Below are 21019 nucleotides of genomic sequence, written 5' to 3' on the forward strand. Positions count from 1 at the left end.
ATTTCTTGCTGTTGGAATCCTTTTGGAGATTCTGGTTTTCTTCTGAAAGATCTAAGGGGCTTTTACTTATCAACTGTTCAGGTTCTTTTTAAAACCAAATATCCTGCTGCCTCTTTTTTTCTCAGCAGCACATGTCCATGCCTTGACTTTGATTTTTTTTTTTTTTTCCCCTTTTTGTATTTTGCCTGACCTTGTTGAGGAGGAGGGGAGATATACCTCAAGCCCTGCCGAGTCAGTTAAAACAATTTCACACTGGTAGATGATCTCATTTCAATTCTCTTTACTGTTTTGACCTAAGATGTGGCTTAATAATAAATAAATACTTAAAAAAGAGGCAACGCCTGGGTGGTTCAGTTGTTTGAGCATCGGACCCTTGATTTTGGCTCTGGTCATGATCTCAGGGTTGTGAGATGGAGCCCCATGTTGGGCTCTGCTCTGTGTGGAGCCTAAGATTCTCTCTCCCTCTGCCTTTCCCCCTGCTTGCGCTCACTCCCTCTCTCTCTCCCAAATCTTTTTTTTTTTTTTTTTTTTAAAGAATTGGCTTAATAATCCAGATATGTTAGCCATTGGGATTTACCCCTTAATACAGTAACATCATATCCATTGCTGGGAAATTTTTAATAAGTTCTCTGTTTGGTATGGCAAACATGAGTATGACTGGTATGTAAGCAAGTTACCTTATTTCAGGAGATTCCACAAATGTCAGTAAGGTTGGGTTTTTTTGCTTTTTTTTTTTAAATTTTAACTCCATTGGTATCTAATTGGCCTTCTATATATAAGATTTATAATCTCATGGCAGGTGATATTATACTTTGTATAATTTCATAAGTATTTGGCATAATTCCATAAACTATGAAAATTCCATTCATCTAAAAAAAAAAAACCCTATGTAAGAGTATCTAAGCAGTACTTCTGTATGTGGCAGTAGTGAAAGGGCAGGAGAGGGGATATTACCAAAAATAGATATAATTTATTCTTCCCAAATATGAAATAAACATCATACAATCATCACATTTCGACAAATGACATGGATTGGAAGACGAGCAAAGTTATTTTAAGAGTGGGAAGTACATGGTGACAATTACATTTCCATCCGTTACAATGATCACGTAAAGTGATTTTGTACATTTAATCACAGATGGCCTTTTTTATTAATCACTTTAGGAACTTAGCTCAGAAAGCTAGGTAAAACCTTTAGAGACCCTCAGGTCAGCCTCCTGTCCTTTGGTGTGGAAGGTTAGAATTCATCTATAACAGAGGTTCTCAAACTTCTTCAATTTATGGCATATTGAATGTCTATGATTTTTTTTTTCCATTTTACCCCTCAATCAAAATAACAACAAAAGGAAAAACTCTAGCATTTTTGTTTTTAAGTAGTTAGCTATAGACACCTTAATAGTTGTTTGAAAAAATACACGTAAATTGAAAGGAAAAACTTTATTTTCCTTGCTCAAATACCCACAATTATTTACTAATGAGATGTGTATGCCTGATGGGCACTACAAAACTTCTCAGATCTTGGAGCAGGGTGACACACCACTGTACCCTCATTTTCTTTTCCACAATGAATGAGGTACTGTATTTACTTTTTGATCATAGCAACTGCCGAATACCCAGCTTCACAAAGATATGGCTTTGAAAGGAATGTGGTATGATCTAGTGTTGAAACTGCATACTAACTTCGGCCAGTAGTTCATGCAATGCCTGATAGATGTGAGTATTCTTGTGACTTTTTGTTTTTTGTTTTTTGAAAATTTAAAATCTCTTGCAGTGTCCCTGTGAGTTTGCTGTGGTGTTCTGGGGCACCTTGGTGCATAACTTGGGAATCCAAAGATCAATAATCTTATACTAAGTAGATGATGGGAGAGAGACTAGAAATTACTTGCCTCCTACTGCTGTGTGATAACATAGGTAAATTGTCAGATACAATGCCTGGGTGCCCAGCCGATATAAATTATCTTTCCCTTGTCCTAGCAACAGCTTTTATAGCCATATTTCCCCCTCTTCATGGTCTGACTTATATTTACAGTCTAGTAATCTTTACTAAGCACAGCGTCATATAATTTATTGCCACTTGTTTGATTTTATTTGTAAGTGGGTGACATAGTTATTACCAAGTCACTGCTATGGAGCAGATGGCTTTATAAAAAACTTTATTTACATAAAACTTAAGAGGCAAAGAAGTATTGCTTAATAGAAGACTGTGTATATACTATTTTCCTGAGAGTTTAATCACACAACAGCCACATAAATAGTTGTGTGCAAGATACAAGTCTTGTAAGTTCACAGAGGTCATATAGTCCCTAACGTGGTATTTATTGTAACCTCTGTTAACTGAGTGATAGCTACCTTCACCATGGTATAGGGAAGCTATTTCAGAAGAGCATTTATGGGGCCATTTCAAAAAAATACCGTGCTTAATTTAGCAGCTTCATTTGTGGTTTAGAGGCAGTGATCATTCTGTAACATGACTGCACTCATCAGCTCTCATCATGCTCTCACATTTTAGTGACTTATCTTGACAACAGATTGGTTGTGGGTCTGATAAGAGTAGGGGCCCCTTCAATATCTAGACTTTATAAGGTGTGACGTTTCATGTGTATGTTGAAGAGACAATTTCTCATCTCTACCTATTAATAGTGAAGGCCTGAAAACAACTTTGAGACACTGCACTGATGGCTTCCAGTGACTCACACAGACATTTTTCAGAAGAATGTAGGGAAAATACCACATTTGTATGCAGTAGTGGGGGCATACAGCCAACTCCTACCTCGTGTGTGTGAAGACCTTGTGAGTACACTCTACCATGTCTTCACATACCCTGTTAGTTTTTAATCGGTTGCCTAAATATTAGAGCTTGTATGTTACATACAGATGGATGTCTACCCATAAATGTTTCTTTCAAATTATTGAAAATATCAAGTGTGGAGTTTTATTTTGCAAGGTGTCTAATGCAGGTTTGAGTTTCTTGAAAAGTAGAGGAATTTGAGATCATTTTAGTGAGTTACAAATGCCTGCTTGATATATAATCATGCTGAAAATGAATGAACATACAGAAGAAATAGAAATTTTATGGAGAAAGAACTGTTGAAAGATCTAAGGAGATTCCTGAAGAGATCAGGTTTCGACCAGTCAAGATACAGATCAAAGTAAGCCTTCATGTTTTCTGGTTACCTATTCTGGGAAAAGCCAAAGGAGCCAAATAAGACTTTTGATCTGCGTTCAAAACCCAGCTTCACCTGTTATTATTAGTTTGGCTTTGGACAAGTTATTTCACCTGTCTAACCACATGTACCTACGTAGAAAATGGGAGGAATACCTGTTTCATAGAATGATCCCAACAGTAAGATTAAGTAATAGCACAGAGGACCTCAGGGGACCTCATTTAGCCCTGATACATCCTACTGCCTGAGTTCACGGAGCCAACTCTCTCCTGTCCTTCAGAGCTCACACATGGCTCCATATCTGTCAAGCTTTCCCTGAGCTCTCCCATTTTAGTTAACTGTCATCTGCCATGCTCCCATAGCCATGAACACACCCCGATGACAGCACTTAGCAAATTGTACTAGAATGATTTGCTCCTGTCTCCTCCAGTGGGCGGTATGGTCCTTGAGGTGAGAGCACTGTTTTTCAGTGCCTTGCACTGAATTGAGTAAGTGCTCAGGAATGATAGGGAGTGAATGATCTGACTAGTGAATGACCGCTTACCTCTGCCAGCTCACCTGCAGGCTCTGTATTAATATGTCTGTGTGACTGTGCTCTGGACACCCTACCCTGTGCTCCTGAGTACTGTGTGAAAGAACTAGATGCTTGTATAATGCAGTTGTAGGAAATAATAATTACACTGAAAAGAAGTTCTCTAGGAAACTTTTCTGACCCCCGCGCGCCCCCCCTCTTCTAGGCAGAATAATCATTCTGTTGTTCGTGCCCTCAGAGAACAATGTACTCACTTCCATCCTCTCCATCATTCACTTGAACTCTCTTCTTGAGCTCCTATTGATTTGTGTTTGCTTTCCTGGTGGATAATAAGCTCCTTGAGGGTTGGCGTTGTGTCTAGTTCATCTTTGCCTTCTTAGGACTCAGAGGGTGTTTGTGGATGGCGTGAGTGTGTCAGATCATCTCAGACTGAAATGTTGACCTGTTAATTTTGTTAGGATGAAGAATATTCCCGTACTTAAAAAGGCTTAAAAAATTGATCTACACTGTATAGAATAGTTTAAAAGATGTTTTATGAGTGTTTCCTTATGGGAACATCTATAACATTTGGTTATTTATACTCACGTGTAGTATACAATCTATTGTGTGCACATTTTACTTGATACATTTTATGGAAGATATGTTTTCTGAAGTAGATGTATTTTATAGGAAATGTATTTTAAATACCAACAGAACTCCCAGTGCTATGAAGTATGTGAGTTGTTAAACGCGATAAAACATAATAAGCCAGGAATCTGTTGTTTCCTGTTGCTCTGCAGGGACTCTAGAGGTTGAAAGCTTTATTTTGGAAAAGTGATCTTTATGTTATTCAGGTAAACTGATGTGTTAAGTAACAGTGCAGTTGTAGAGATTCTTGTCTACCAGGCTTGGTGTGTAGGGTAGAAAAAACATGGTTCACTTAGAAGGCTACTGGGCATGGTGGGAAATACCATTTTCTCATGTTATTTTTTTCTCACATATTTATTTTTTCAAAGTTAGAATAGCTTTATTTTTCATACTTGTAGATGAAGGACATATCTATTTATAAAAGTAATTTCTACTTATGAAAAAAGTAGAAATAAGATGAAATCTCACTACCCAAAGCCATTACTGAATTTATTGTATATAGTTCCACACTTGTATACACGTATATATGCATGTGTTATATATATGTGTGTTCACATGCTCACACCCACCCATCCATATTTTACAAAATGAGGTACAACAGTTAATGAGTTTTTGTCTGCTTTGAACTTAATAATGTCAGTGATTTTATCAATTTTTCAAACTATGACATTCTTTTTAAAAAAGATGTATTCATTTTAGAGAGCGTGAACATGTGTAGGGGGTGGGGCAGAGAGAGAGAGAGGGAGAGAGAGAGAGAGAGAATCTCAAGCAGACTCCCCACTGAGCGCGGATCCAGACGCAGGGCTCTATCCCACGAACCTGAGATTATGACCTGAGCCTAAACCAAGAGTCGGAACCCAACCGACTGAGCCACCAAGGTGCCCCAAATTTCTAAAAATTTTTAATGAAGAAAATGTCTAAGATGTGGCATACAAAAGTGGTTCTGAGACTTTGGGTTTTATTCATGTGTGGGGAAAAGAGTACTGGATAGTTTTAGCAAGTGAGGGCAGTAATAAAATCACATAAGATGTCTCAATGTCTACTCTTACCTTCATTTCATAAAGGAGAGGGCTGATTGCAACACACAGATGTGAGAAGGGTATAATCTCAGAATGCCAGACACTCACTCAGAAAGTACCACCACAAGGGCTCAGAGGAGCAGCTCTGAGGAACCGCCGTGCTTCTACTTAGTTACTGTGCAGTACATACACATGTGATGTGGTGCAGGAGGCCAGATGATGGATCTTGGTCCAGGAGGAGAAAAGCCTCTGGATTTAGTGGGACCATGGGGTCCCTGTTGCCTTGCAGTGAGCACCTTCCTGCCTCATTCTCTCCCCTTCCTGCTGGACTGGCTTTCTCAGTTCTCCCATTTGCTCCTGCCCATTCAGGTTGCTGCTCCGCCTTCTTCTGTTGCTTTTCCTATTTGCTTCTCCTGTCTCTTCTCTGCTTTCTTTTCCCCCCCTTTCTCTGTTTTTCTGATTCTTATGGTTTTCCCTGCCGAGAAAAGTTGATCTTTTAAGACACGGTTTTCTTCTCTTATGTTGTCAGTGACGTAATCAAAGGCATTTATTAAGTTGTTTATTCAACACATCACGTGTCTTTCTAGGCAGCAGTGATGCAAAGACAGCCAGTGTCTCCCGCCAGGGGAGTTCTCAGTACAGTGGTGGTCACTTTGGGTCTTTAGCACTTTGGGGCAGTTGTCTTTGCTCGTCACTGTTCCTTGTGTCAAATATGATTCTCTGTGTACTGACTGAAGCCTTATTGTAGATTATAGATTTCTTTGGGTCAATGTGTTTTTTCTCTCCCCTTATATCTCTTGAGTGCAGAGCAGTGTCCTACACAGAGTAAATTTTTTTCCCTATTTCTGGGGACGGGCTTTTTGAGAACCTGATCATTGTTTGGAGTCAAACACTTTAGTCCCACATATGGCCTAAATTATGGTCTAAGTTGCAAATGTATCTGGTTTCCTCTCTAATATATAATAAAAAAAACAGTGGGTTATAGGTCTGAAAAGGTGTTCTAAACAGAATCTGACATTCCTATAGCCATCACTTTTTAGAGATTGGCATTCACTTATAGTCAGGGATATAATCTTTTCAAAAATAGGATCACAAGCACCATGTAGAAGATATCTTCCCCCACACTCCTCTATCCTTCATTCTAATATATTAGGCTTAGGTTATGATTAGATTTCTTGTGGTAGGAGATTTTGTGTTGAGGAATTAAAGGACTTTACTATAGTAAACATAGATTGTAGGGGGACTAATCTGAGTAACCAGCTTAAAGTTTTAAATAACTATTTTTTTTTAATTGACGAAGGTCAAACAATAAAAGTAGTACACTAAGTAAAGAGACTGTACCTGACATTTTAGATATCAAATTGTTAATATTGGCTGCTATACAATTAATTTGATGAATGAGGAAAATAGTGATCCCAATGATGTTGGAAGATGGATAGTTCTTGAGTGGGGATGAGATTGGGGCATCCTACATGCTTGTCTTTTTTCCAAAGGGTCCGTTCTTAAGGACTTCCTCACGTAAATTCTGAGTCTCTAAGTGGAGAGCTTTATCAATTGATTTTTTTAAATTTAAATTCAATAGCCAACGTATAGTACATCATTAGTTTTTGGTATAATGTTCAGTGATTGATTAGTTGCATGTAACACCCAGTGCTCATCACCTCACATGCCCTCCTTAATGCCCATCACCCAGTTACCCCATCCCCCCACCCATCCCCCCTTCTGCAACCCTCAGTTTGTTTCCTGGAGTCAAGAGTCTCATATGGTTTGTCTCCCTGATTTCTTCCCCTTCAGTTTTCCCTCCCTTCCCCTATTGTCCTCTGCACTATTCCTTATGTTCCATATATGAGTGAAACCATATGATAATTGTATTTCTCTGATTGACTTATTTCACTTAGCATAATCCCCTCCAGTTCCATCCATGTCGATTGGTTTCTTAACACTTGATTTATGTCCAGAATGTTCTGCCAAATGCAGGTTGCCTTACTTATACTTTACAGAAATGGCCCTGTGGTTCTGCAGGTCTCTGGCTTCCCGGATTGAATGTTATATGTCTGTGTTGTTCTGGTGGACTCAGTCTTGCATATCTATGGCCTTGGGGGGAGGTGTGTGGCACCCCCTCTAGTAGGGAGAGTCACTTTATACATGGAGTCCTAGGTGAAAATTGATCCCCACTGGAGCAGATGAATGACTTTTTTGGTCTCACCTCACTAAATACCCATTGATGCAACAACAGTTTCCTGGTCTCACTGCTAATTGCTTCATGGGTAAATTCCTATGAGCTTCATATACACAGTAACAGTAAAGCGTTTTGGTATTCCTGTGTGATTCATATTGACAAGATATAAAGTGTAACAGTTGTGCAGAAGTATGCAAAATCTATAATTGATTTTTGAGGAAGGAGGACACATGATCAAGGTGAGATTGCTAATAAAATGTAAATATAAGATAAAAGATTATTTTTATTATAAATCTTTCAAAAGTGTACAGAAATGAGTGAAGGAGCCAGTCACCTAAAATTTCCTCTTCTCTGTCATTGGAACATCTAAAAGCATAACGTGGTGGGTAGAATAGTAACTATGAAGCATAGGCTTCAGTTTGAATCCTTGCTCTCCACTTATTGGCTGTATGACGTCCGGCAAGAGTTGAACCTTTCCCTGCATCTGTTTCCTCCTCTGTGAAGTGGGGATAGTTTCCTCAAGGATTTTTGTGAGTGACAGTGTGTATATGTGTGTGTATATGCACATACTTATGCTTAGAATAGTGCCTGGCATATAGTAAGACCTGTATAAATGTTAGTTAATTATTCAAATTTTTGCATTACTTTTACACAGACAAGTGGTGTGAAGGAACACTTTTACAAGTACAGTATCAGTAGAATCCAAATGTTCATGGTGGTTTTCTTCACCTTTGAGTAAGTCAGGTTGACTTTAGTTCCCTTTTTCTTATCCTGTAGGACGAAAAAAGTCCAATGCCTCTGTGAGAAGTCTCTGAAGTCTTGAGGCTTATATTCTCCCAGTCATGGTGGCCCCCAGTTCCTGCTCCTGCTTCCCCAATTCTTTTCTTTTCTACATCTCAAACTGAGATAATTGGTCCCTTCCTCTTGGTTTCTCTTTGCTCTCCCAGCCCCTCACAGTAGGCACTTGGATTGGTGGTAGCAGACTTTATGGGAGGTTCGGGCCATGGAGGGGAGAGTGGCTTGAATCACTGGCAAATAATTTACAACACCTTTTATATTAAGCACAATATCTAATGGGCTAGAGGGCAAAGTTTACATATGATAAAGAAATTCTAAGTGTGTGGTGGACTAGCAGCTTCAGGCAACCAGGACACCAGAGATGGTTTATTTTCTCTTGCCATTGTGGGTACCTCTGTGGAGAAAATGAGAAGATACATTTGATAATTCAGTTAAATTGTGAGTGAATTGTTTGAAGCTTAAGATTTCTTTCAGCCACTGTTCCATAGTTTACAGGTAAAACACCATAGTATTTGACACCTGCTATTAAAATTATGATTTACTACGAAAGCATTTATTGTCTTTAATTTTTAATTATGTAGAAAGTAATAAAACCAGATTTTTACCCCTTTTCCCCCAATCTCTGTTCCCTCAACCCCACTTTTTTGTGGGTTGCCTGGCAAGATTTAGGAATAACTTTATTTTTCCAAACACTTAATTTCATCATAATGAAGTTTCTTGTGCAATGAGATTGTATCACTTTTTTTTCCTTTTTTAAGATTTATTGACAGAGACACAGCGAGAGAGGGAACACAAGCAGGGGGAGTGGGAGAGGGAGAAGCAGGCTTCCTGTGGAGCAGGGAGCCCGATGCGGGACTCGATCCCAGGACCCTGGGATCATGACCTGAGCCGAAGGCAGACGCTTAATGACTGAGCCACCCAGGTGCACTTGTATCACTTTTCTTATTAGATTTTGGCTCGTTTTAATTGGGATGTCTAAGAACCTCTACTGAAATTTTCTGCAGTTAAGAAAAATGTCTTATGATAGATTTTTTTTCCCTAACAAAAATTGGTGCCTTCTTAAATTTCTATTTTTTTATTACATTTTCTTGAGTACTGAAAATTGCATTTTAATCTAGTTTTTCAAATTCACTCTGTGCAGTGAGAACTGAGATTTTTTTTTTCCTTGAAGTTATCTGTGTGTGAAAATTTAAAGGAATAAGCATTTAATATGCCATTACTTGGAAGGTGGGCATTAGTGAATATTACAGCCTGAAATGCTAAGGAAAGTCCATTTATGGTTAATTATGGAAAATAATTTGACTATGAACATGCTTTTGAAGAAGGGCCTCGGCAGCCATTAGATTGTTGCAGCCCAAATCAGTATTCTGCATGCATCTTAACTGGCTTTGGTGCTACTTACCTTCACTTGTCAGGAGACTTTCTTTTATCACGATGAGCTGTTCTTGCATGGAGGCGGCTTTGACGTTCATCTCACATAGAAGCGCTGTGAATTGTCTAAGACTGATGAATCACAGACCTGTACCCCTGAAACAAATAATACATTATATGTTAAAAACAAACAAACAAAAAGAAGATAGTAGGAAGGGAAAAATGAAGGGGGGGGTGGAAATCGGAGGGGGAGATGAACCATGAGAGACTATGGACTCTGAGAAACAAACTGAGGGTTCTAGAGGGGAAAGGGGTGGGAGGATGGGTTAGCCTGGTGATGGGTATTAAAGAGGGCACGTATTGAATGGAGCACTGGGTGATATACGCAAACAATAAATCATGGAACACTACATCAAAAACTAATGATGTTATGTATGGTGATTAACATAACAAAATAAAATCTTGTGGGGATATTAATGATGGTAGCAGCCTACTTAGAGAAAAGTTGGATGTGATGAGTAAGAACAATGCCACATTTGGTGCATGATCTTTTAAAAATAGGTTCCAGGTAACCTTGCTCAAAAGAACACATGGATTCTGCAAAAGTAGATTACTTATAAGCAAACTCTTTTACCCTGTGATTTTTTTTTATTATAAAGTCGGAGATGAGTAGTCCTGGGAATATAATTTCCTAGACCTATAAAAGTCAGACTTTAAAAAGGAGGAAATATTTAACATTGGTCTAGCAAAGTATTAACAGAAAATCATTTAAAATATTTTTCTAGAAGCTTGATCACAAAATAAGTCCCAAAATGAAATTATGGTGTTAAACTGATAAGAACAGATACTACACTTGATCTTAGCCAAAAGGCCGAGAAGCGATGAAATTATGGTGTTAAAATAAAAATGTTTAGTGATAGAATAACTGACTCTCTAGACCTCTGACTTATCTGAGTATTTTCTTTGTAGAATGACACTTGAGATTTCGTAACTTTGACTAAGTTTTTCATTTTTTTTTATTGCACTTCCTGGTTTTGGTTGAGCTATTTTAGTTGTTTCCATCTGGAATCATCTAGTTTTTTGTATTAGCCAACGTCTAGAGGCCAGATAGCACTTAGCTAATCCTAAACCCTATACAGGTAGGTGTCTGGGAAAGAGACAAAGCTAATATTGAAATACTAATGCTGGCATTTAAGATGGGTATAGGACAAAAAACAAACTGAAATTATGTGATGTAATGGAAGTGTTAGCTAATGCTATGATGGTAATAATTTTGTAATGGTGCATCAAATTATTATACATTTTAAACTTACACAATGTTATGTATCAACATATCTGAGTGAAGCTGGAGAAAAGTATTATTATTATTTTTTTAAAGATTTTATTTATTTGACAGACACAGCGAGAGAGGGAACACAAGCAGGGGGAGTGGGAGAGGGAGAAGCAGGCCTCCCGCGGAGCAGGGAGCCCGATGCGGGGCTCGATCCCAGGACCCTGGGATCATGATCTGAGCCGAAGGCAGACGCTTAACGACTGAGCCACCCAGGCGCCCGAAAAGAATTTATTCTTTAGTGGGTATAGGAATGGGGAAAATCTAGGCTAAGAAAAGGCTATCATTGTCTTCTTTGGACTTGAGAGTATGGAATATAACCTTAGCAAGCCTAATACTTGATTTGTAGAAATTCAGGGAGAAATATTTACTTACAAAATAGTATCATAGAATTCCTATAATTTTAATGAATGCATATGAGTGGATTTATTACAGTCTTTATAGATATATAGTAGTTTATCCCCTTTTGATTTCATAAGTTAATTTTGACTTTTTTTCCTATATAAGTTATGTAACACTTTAAATATAGTCTAGATTCAGATAGTAAGATAAAGTTGGAAAGAAAGAAAAATCAGAGAAAGTTTACAGGCAAGTGAAGAGAATAGTAATGATCATCGCCTATCTACAGGCCCTTAAGGTTACGTGCTGATCCTTGAACTTCCTGAGAGAAGGGGTTTGTCCGTCTTGTCCTGTATCTTTGGCATCTATCCTGGTTACTCATCTTGTATCTTTGGAATCATCCTGTTTAACAAGGTGCCTAGCACTCACTAGGCACTCAGCCAGTGCTTAGTGAATGAAATGAATAATGGAACTTGAATTTCTCATAGATGATCTCACCTAATACAACAGACTTGTTAGGGAAATACGATTATTCCCATTCTAAAATGGAGAAACCATGACTCACGTGGGTTAAATGATTGCCTAATGATGACAATTCCAGCAACAATGGCATTCCATTATGACATATTAATCATATAAAATTAGGAATATGTTTTATTTCATTGGTATTCACTTGCCAATAAATAGCAGTAAGCCAGATTTAGTGAACAGTTTGTACTAAAATTATGCTTCACATGCATAATTTCACTAGACTGAGTACTATCCTATTGAAGAAGATAGAATTATCTACATTTTATAGTTTGGGGCTTAGAAGTCAAGTAAACTTATTAAGTTTACTTAGCCAGTGGGTGGGTGATTTAAGCGTAAGCATATGTGACCCCTGAATCCATTCTTAACTCCTATACTTCCTTAGAGCCACCCAATTCTTGATGGCAGAGTCAGGACTTGTATCCAGGTTCGTTGTTCCTGGTTATTCCCCTGTGTATCCAGTATGTATAGTATGTGTGTATGTATGTGTACATGTATACATGTTTGTGTATATATACTTATATATGTAGCACTTGCCTTGTGTTAGGCTATATTCAGGACATATAAAAATGAATAAATTCTGTTGCTATAAAATTTGGTGCATTTTTATAATGACATGATTAAAATGATAAAATGATCTGAGAAAGAATGACCAGCCTTATCCGGAGTTGTTAAGGAAAACTTAATAGAGAAGTGTAATTTAAGTTGGTGTTCTGAAGGATGAGGAATATTCTAAGGACAGGAAAAAGAAAGGAAGAATAATCTATTACGCAAGAACTTTTTTTTTTTTTTTAATGAAAGGGACACTACCAATAATTGCAGTAGGACAAAGGGCTTGAAGAGCATCCATGATAGGACAGCAGTCTTCCTACAGAAATGCCATTCTAGGCAGAGTAACTACATTTGTGAATTAGTTTAAAAATCATATAACACAGTATTGAATTGGTATTAGATAAACAAAATTAAAACCCCTCACAAAAACCTCCACATCTACCTTGTAGGACTACAGTGGCAATAGATAACTACTGCTGAAGAAATAGCCTATAATTATGTATCTAGCAACAAGAGAGTTTTAGAATGATCTAATACAGGGAATTCTAGAATGATCTAGTACAGTCTGTTCAAGAAATTTTATGACCTAAAAGTATATTCAGTCTTTGGAAAAATGGCTGAGATGGGTACAGATTTGGAGACTGCAGGAATAAAGGTATTAGATTTAGGGATTGCCTATCTTATTTTTCTTACTATCAAAGTACCAACAGCATTTTTCACAGAACTAGAACAAATAATACTAAGATTTGTATGGAATCATAAAGATCCCGAATATCTAAAGTAATCCTGAGAAAAACAAAGCTTGGAAGTATTATAATTCCAGATTTCAAGATAGGCTACAAAGCTGTAGTAATCAAACAGTATGGTACTGGCACAAAAATGGACACATAGATCAATGGAATAGAATAAACCCAGAAATAAACTGATGCTAATGTGGTCAATTAATCTGTGACAAGACAAGAATGTACATTGGGGAAAAGACAGTCTCTTCAACAAATGGTGTTGGGGAAACTGGATACCTAAGTGCAAAAAAGTGAATCTATCACTTTCTTACACCATCTACAAAAATAAGTTCAAAATGGATTAAAGACCTAAATGGGAGACCTAAACCCATAAAAATCCTAGAAGAGAATATAGGCAGTAAGTCTGACATTGGCTGTGTAGCAGCATTTTTCTAGCTATGTCTCCTAAGCCAAGAGAAACAAGCAAAATTAAACTATTGGGATTACATCAAAATAAAAAGCTTCTGCACAGCAAAGGAAACCATCAACCTACTGAATGGGAGAGCAATGATATGTACAATAAGGGGTTATATCCAAAATATATAAAGAACTTATACAACCCTACATCAAAACCCCACAAATAATCCAATTAATAAATGAGCAGAGGACCGGACATTTTTCCAAAGAAGACCTACAGATGGCCAACAAACGTGAAAAAGATGCTCAACATTACTAATCATCAGGGAAATTCAAATCAAAACCACAATGAGATGTCACCTCACACCAGTCAGAATGGCTAGTATCAAAAAGACAAGAAACAGGGATGCCTGGTTGGCTCAGTCGGTTAAGACTTCAGCTCAGGTCATGATCCCTGGGTCCTGGGATTGACTCCCACACTGGGCTCCTAGCTCAGCGGGGAGCCTGCTTCTCCCTCTACCTGCCACTCCCCCTGCTTGTGCGCGCTGTCTCTTTGACAAAATCTTTTTTAAAAAAAAGACAAGAAACAAGTGTTGGTGAGGATATGGAAGAAAAAGGAACTCTCGTGCATTGTTGGGAATGTAAATTGGTGCAGCCACTGTGGAAAACAGTATGGAGGTTTATCAAAACATTAAAAATAGAAATATATCTAATAATTTCACTACTTGTTATTTATTCGAAGAAAAGGGAAACACTAATTTGAAAAGATACATGGACCCCTATGTTTATTTTAGTGTTATTTACAATAGCCAAGATATGGAAGTAAACTGTCCATTCATAGTTGAATGGATAAAGATGATTGGTGTATATATATATCTATATATCTATATATATATCTATATATCTATATATCTATATAAATGGAATATCATTCAGCCATAAAAATGAAATTTTGCCATTTGCAACAACATGGATCTAGAGGGTGTAATGCTAAGTGAAATAAGTCAGGCTGAGAAAGACAAATACTATATGATTTCACTCATGTAGACTCTAAAAACTAAAATAAAAAGCAGAATCAGACTTATAAATACAGAGAACAAACTGATGATTTCCAGAGGGGAGGGATGGACAAAATGGGTGGAGGGGATTGGGAGATACAGGCTTCCAGTTACGAAATGAATAAGTTACAGGATTAAAAGGTAGAGCATAGGGAATACAATCAATGAATATTGTAGTAGTGTTGTTTGGTGACAGATGGTAGCTACACTTGTGAACATAGCATAACAAATAGAGAAGTTGAATCACTGTGTTGTACTCGTGAGACAAATGTAACATTGTGTGTCAGCTACACTCAAAAATTTTTAAAAGGATGAAACATTTAATTCATTGGAAATAAGTTTACTGGGAAATTTGACTGAAAGGGAGGATTCAAGGTATCTAACTGGGAGTTAACAGAACTTGGGTTGATACATCCATTTATTTTTTAGAATTTTCTATTGCCACTAAAAACTTAATATATTGAGTTTGAGACAGGTGTGGTGACACTGTTGTGAGAAGTTTTGGTGATTGGTTAGCAGGTTTTTTTATGTATATATATTTTAAACAGATTTTATTATTTATTTTAGACTGGGAGAACACAAGCGGTGGGCAGAGGGAAAGAGAGAATCATAAGCAGGCTCCCCGTACAATGCGGAGCCTGATGTGGAGCTCAGTCTCACAACCTTGAGATCCATGAGCTGAGCCAAAATCAAGAATTGGACACTTAACCAACTGAACCACCCAGGTGCCCCTGGTTATTAGGTTTTCTAAACAGAGTACAGATCTCCTGGTTATAAAGATGGCAGAGTTTATTGGAAGGCTAAGAAAAGGGTGGGGAGGGGTGGTGGAAACAAGGAGCATTTTCTATACTCAATTAGGATGTATTTCTACTTGGTTAAGTGTTCTACTTGGTTAATATTTTCAGAAGGAAATATTATATAGAAGTAGTGGTATTAACAAAAAAGTTGTGTGTATGCACATGTATATATAAACATATGGATAATATGTATGATACATATGATATGGGTCAGATATAAATCTGTTCTTTAGTTCAGATCTTGTATTAACAGTGTTTTAGTGCAGACCCAGTGTACTCCTTTTTAATTTGGAAAAACTACAGCTTATTTTAATAAAATTTGTGAAATTGTGGACAGAGCTAAAACTTGGAGCATAAATCATAAAGAAGTCCCTCAGGTAGTAAAATCAAAAGTGAGAAGTATAATTTGCCTACAATTTGGGGTGATACTAAATTGGGAGGAGTGTGGGTACAGATAGAATAACAATTAGGTTAGAAATATGGGGAGAAAACAGAATGTAATTTGGCACAAAAGAACAATGTTTGATATATAGGAGAATAATTGTTCCAAAGTTATTCAGTCATTTCAAATTTGTTCAAAGTTATATAGAATGTATGTAATTATGTGTAGAAGAAGCCTACTGGAAGGCATTAGGAGATAAAATAAGGAATGCTCTCTTGTAGGTGAGGGAAGAAAGCAGGGAAGAAGGTAGGTTGTATGGTCTAGAGCTAAGTATTCTGATCTGAATGGAAATTGAAACATTTTGTTGTTACTGTTATTTTTAGCAAAGAGTTTTTTCCTCCAAAATGCATCTTTTTTTTCTTTTTATTACTATTATTATTTATTTGTTTATTTTAATGCATCTTCTTTCTGAAGTTGAAATTACTTGAGGAAATGTGTTACTCTTCATTTTTAGTTGCTTTCCTTGGGGTAGACCCCAAGTTTGCTTAAGCTGGCAGGTGCCTGAAGTCTGGTCCTACTGCTGTTATAGAGCCTGCCATTGCCCCTCCCCCCCCCATGACCCCCTATGTTCAAGGATGCAGCATAGCTTGCCAGGGGGCAGTGCTGGCAGGGGGTGGATTTGGCTCTACATTGACCTTGGGTTATTTACTGTGTCTCCATTCCTTATGTGTAGAGTATAATAGTGTCTTCCTCATAGGGTTGTATGTAGTAACTGAGATACTTCATGGAAAGTGCTTAGTGTCATATGTGGGACATACACATTTATCACTTGCTATTGTTTGTAGAGTCTAAGCATTATTATGATGCATTGCCTTGTCCTCTCTGGGAAGTGAATCCTGAGTTCCATTTGGGATCTGGCCCCTGCCTAGCTTTCCAGCCATTCATCTCCTATGCTCTCTTCCCTGCACTGGCTATGCAGGCCACGTGAAATACTGCATTTCCTCCCCAAAGCTAGGCCTTTGCTTCTCACCAGGTCCCATTTATCATGACCTTTTGTTCATTCTTGGACACTCATTTCAGCCACTTCCTTGGTGGAGTGAATCTTAACCTACCCCCCTGCATCGGATGGTTGTTCTTCCTTTGGGCTCCCACTAAACCTGATGCTTGCCTCTCTACTACACTGGAATCAAAATGCTCTCTGCTCCTTTGTATCTCTCCTCTCATCCCCTGGAGGGCAGGACCTTGGCCCCCAGCTCCCTTGCTTGGGGCAGTGTCTGCCCGGAAGGAGATAGAATGTCCTAGTTGTGAAAGGCGTGGACTTTGGACTTCGGAGGCAAGGTTTGAAACCTTGCTCCACCACTTACCAGCCATGTGACTTAAGGCCACGTATCTCACCTCTCTGTGCCTCAGTTGCCTCATCTGTAAATGGGAGTTACAGTAGTACCTACCCCATAGCATCAAGGGCAGATTAAATGAGGAGGGAGGGACTCAGGCTTTCGCCTCTGTTCTCTACTTCCCTTCTGGATCTCCTACTACTCAAAGCCTGCTCTGGCTGTACCACGGAGTGAGGTGGACATAGGGAGTTAAGCAGCAAAGGATGGAGAAGGTGGGGACTCCTCAGGGACATGTGAGGACCCCGGTGGCTGCTTTGTAGGGGAAGGAAGTACATGAGGCGGGGTTGCCTGCAGTCAGACCTCTTTTTTTTTTTTTTTTTTTTTTTTTTTTTGTATACAGCTCTTTTCCTTTTAGATCAGACTCTAACACTAAGTTTCATTCTCATTATCTGGATTCATGGATTTGTAGGGCTCCTCTCTAAAAGCAACCCAGATTTGTGTCCATAAGCTCTTTCCTCATTTTGAATGTTGTCTCTAATGAAGAATCACCACAGCTCCTCTCCTTCTGTGGTAACAGGGTCACAGGATTCTAGTTTCTGCTTCACGGGGAATGGCTTTCTTGGCCGGTATGCTGTTCCAAGGATGCTCTTCCTTGGAAGGATTGTCCATTTCCCACCTAGAATAAGGGCACAGGAGACTCTGGTTTTCATCTGGCACGATTGCCTGAGCAGCGGGTAACCACCTTCACTGCCACTCTGCCTTCCACCTCTGCGGCTATTCCGCCCGGATTACTAGCACTGCTGCTGTTGCCAAACTGTTACTACCACGACTCCCATGCTATTCTGATTGTTACTCTCGCTGCCAAGGCTCAGCTGTTACTATGACTACTTCCATTCTACTCTGATTATGACTGTCACTGCTACTGTAGCTACATTGTTACTGTTGCCCCCACGATCAAAAGCCTGACTTTTAGCTACTGCATGGTCTCTTACCTCTTAATGGTCTGTGCAAAAAGAAATGCCTTTATTTTTTATTTATTATTTTTTGCATACCTGTAATAGGGAACCCTGCAAGCAAGTCTTCTCTAGAATGGAGACTGGGCCATTTTTAGTGTGCTTTGGGCTAGCTGTATTCCAGATAACAATATGGTTGAGTGTTAATTTTTCTCATTAAAGGCATTGACGTACAGTGCTTTCTTTAGCAGGTTAATGAACTTAGTAAAATAGATGTTTCAGGCTAATTTTGACCTCTGCACTTCCCAGGCATTCAGTTTTTCAGTCCAAAGACTAGAAACACATAAGGAGAATTGAATGCTGTTTGTTAACCTTTTCTGTGTCCAAGGGCTAATGCTGGGGTTGGTAGATAACCTTTGTAACTAAGGGTCGAAGTTGTTGCCAAGGGAGAGGGGTACAGTGCTCCCTCTTTTGAGGACAAGGGCTGATGAAAGTACCAAAGAGCCTGTGTGTATGATGGTGACAGCTGCCCAGGAATCCTGAAAATCTGTTAGCAGGCTACCATTGAATATACACCAGAGGCTGGCAACCCAGACTAGAAATGATGCTTAAGAACATAACTGCTTAATAATTTAAAATCTTTATTTATAATTATTAAGATCACCAAATTCTAAAGTTCTTGGGGGTACTTTAATAAAGAGTACCTATTGATACACTAACATATAAGTAAGAGGATATGACGACAATTTAATGTAAAATTTCCCCGTGAGTTCCTTGGCTACCAAGGAATGGTTGCTATTTATTTTTTTAAACATATAAACTGCATCATCAATTGTTCATTATTTATTAAAACCACTTGTCTGTTACAATAGCTGTATGGATACATAGGTGAAATAAATGTAGTCTCTACTTGCAAATGTTTATTTCATGTGGCCATAGTTGGGAGAATGGTCAAGATGGTTATTATCACAAGTGTGAGCCAGAGTGCTACCGAGTATATGGGATGCATGTGTTCCTACAATTAGGCCTACATTTTAGAGCTTGATCACTTTCATAAATTTACATATGACCCATAAAAGTTTTAATCATTGAAGAAAAAAAAAACCCTGCAACTTTAAATGTTATTAAATGACTATATTTATTAATTTTTTTTATCCTTTAAAAAATCCTTTGCAGCCTGGACAGCCATCAACATGCCTTTTAGTTTATTGAAAATGGAGGAGCACAAAATTGGAGCTAGGAAAACAACTCCCCTCCCTTTCTGGACTTCTTCCCTGTGTGTTTTTTAGGGTCTTCATTTATTTATAATAATAGGATCAATAAGAAAATTATTTGAAGCTACTGTGCAGTCTTGAACGGATGCTAAGTGCAGCATCATTATTTTATAATTTCAGAAGGCATCTACAGATATGATTTCTTTACAGAGCAGTGGTGATAGTGCCCCTTCTGTTGGGATCTGCTGAGTTACAAGGGAAAAGGACAGAGTCCCTATACAAATAAAAGTTATACTTTTTCTTTCCCTTTTGGTTTTTTTCCCCAAAAGATGTAGAATTTAGCTCTCTTAATTTTAAAAAGGCAGATGTAAAGAGAGAGAGAGAGAAGATATGGCCAAAGGGACAGAAATAGAAAACCCCAATAAGAGAGAAACTTGATTTATTGCTGTTTTTCTTCCATGTCTTCCTGCCTTCTAGTTCTGCAAAGGATGATTGATTCCTTTGGAAAGGGATAGAGGAGGAGTTAGGATGACAGGGGTACTAGGCAGAGCTTGACCAAGTCTAAGCTGAGGCTCGGCTAACAAAAGAAAACTCCTGTACCTTAAAGTTTGTAAATAGGCTTCATCGTGATCTCTTCCATGCCTTTCAAAACTGTCAATCAGCTCATTAACAGCCACTCATAATTCAAATTATGTTAAACTCTCAAATTCAGTCTCTCCTTCAAATGGGATAATGAGCGTTCCATCAAGAAATGAGACCCCAAGGGGCATCTGTGTGGCTCAGATGGTTAAGCATCTGCCTTCAGCTCAGATCTTGATCTCAGGGTCCTGGGATTGAGCCCTGAGTTGGCTCCACACACAGCGGGGAGTCTGCTTCTCCCTTTCCCTCTGACCCCCCATAAATAAATAAAATCTTAAAACAAAAAAAGAAATGAGACCCCGAGAACTTCTGTCTTCATCACGCAGCTTGACTGTTGGTGGTCCTTGTGAAAACTGCAGTAAGTCAGCAAGTGTAGGTGGCTGTGAAGCTATATTAGAAATCACCAGCCTTCCCACGAGATACCATTTCTCAGTTGGGATTGAAGTAGCTCGTTTCACAATAAACTGTGGAGGTTTTTTCCTGTTACGTAGCGTCAGTTAACACAACTGGTCCGTTTTTTGCTCACAATTTTAGAGAAGTCGATGCTCAGTTTTTTCAGATAAAAAAGAGAAACGATCCTGCTTGTGCCCATATCATTGAGAAAGTCAAAATAGCTCTAACGCACATAGAGAAAGAGGCAACCGTACACCTTGTAAAAGGAGTAGGGGGAAGAGAACGTCTCAGAGCTGAATAGTGAGCTTTCGCAGCCTGACCTTTAAACGTTTCCTTTCTGGATCATCACTGTTGCTAGCGTTGAAGGGTTGTGTAGGAGGTTGCACCTTGAAAAGCCTTGTCTGTTGTGGTAACTATCTGGTGATGAAACGGTATCTAATCTGGAGAGCTCTGGGTAATTTGGGGGTGTCTTAGACCTTGATGGTGCTAAAATTTCTTTGAAGGTTATCTGCATCTACTGAGTGCTTCTCCACCATTTTAATTCTTCCACTTGTAATAAATAAGCAGGCTGCTCATGTGTTTCTAAAGGGGCAGAGAGGGTGAGTGTGGTGGCTGAAGACTGATGCCTTTGCTGTTAGAATATGTCACTCATTACTGGATATTGCCGAGAT

The 21019-nt window shown here is 38.5% G+C and overlaps 1 protein-coding gene and 1 pseudogene across 1 annotated transcript in view; one reads left to right on the forward strand and one right to left on the reverse strand.

Moving 5' to 3' along the window:
• The window catches only part of VAV3 (vav guanine nucleotide exchange factor 3), a 357055-nt gene that overhangs the window by 57269 nt on the left and 278767 nt on the right, over positions 1 to 21019 (forward strand). The gene's annotated exons all lie outside the window — the stretch shown is intronic.
• LOC118020483 lies at positions 10462 to 10573 on the reverse strand (annotated as a pseudogene).

This window comes from Mirounga leonina, unplaced genomic scaffold, assembly GCF_011800145.1.
Source record: "Mirounga leonina isolate KUSES-001 unplaced genomic scaffold, KU_Mleo_1.0 Mir_173, whole genome shotgun sequence".
Lineage (NCBI taxonomy): Eukaryota > Metazoa > Chordata > Mammalia > Carnivora > Phocidae > Mirounga > Mirounga leonina.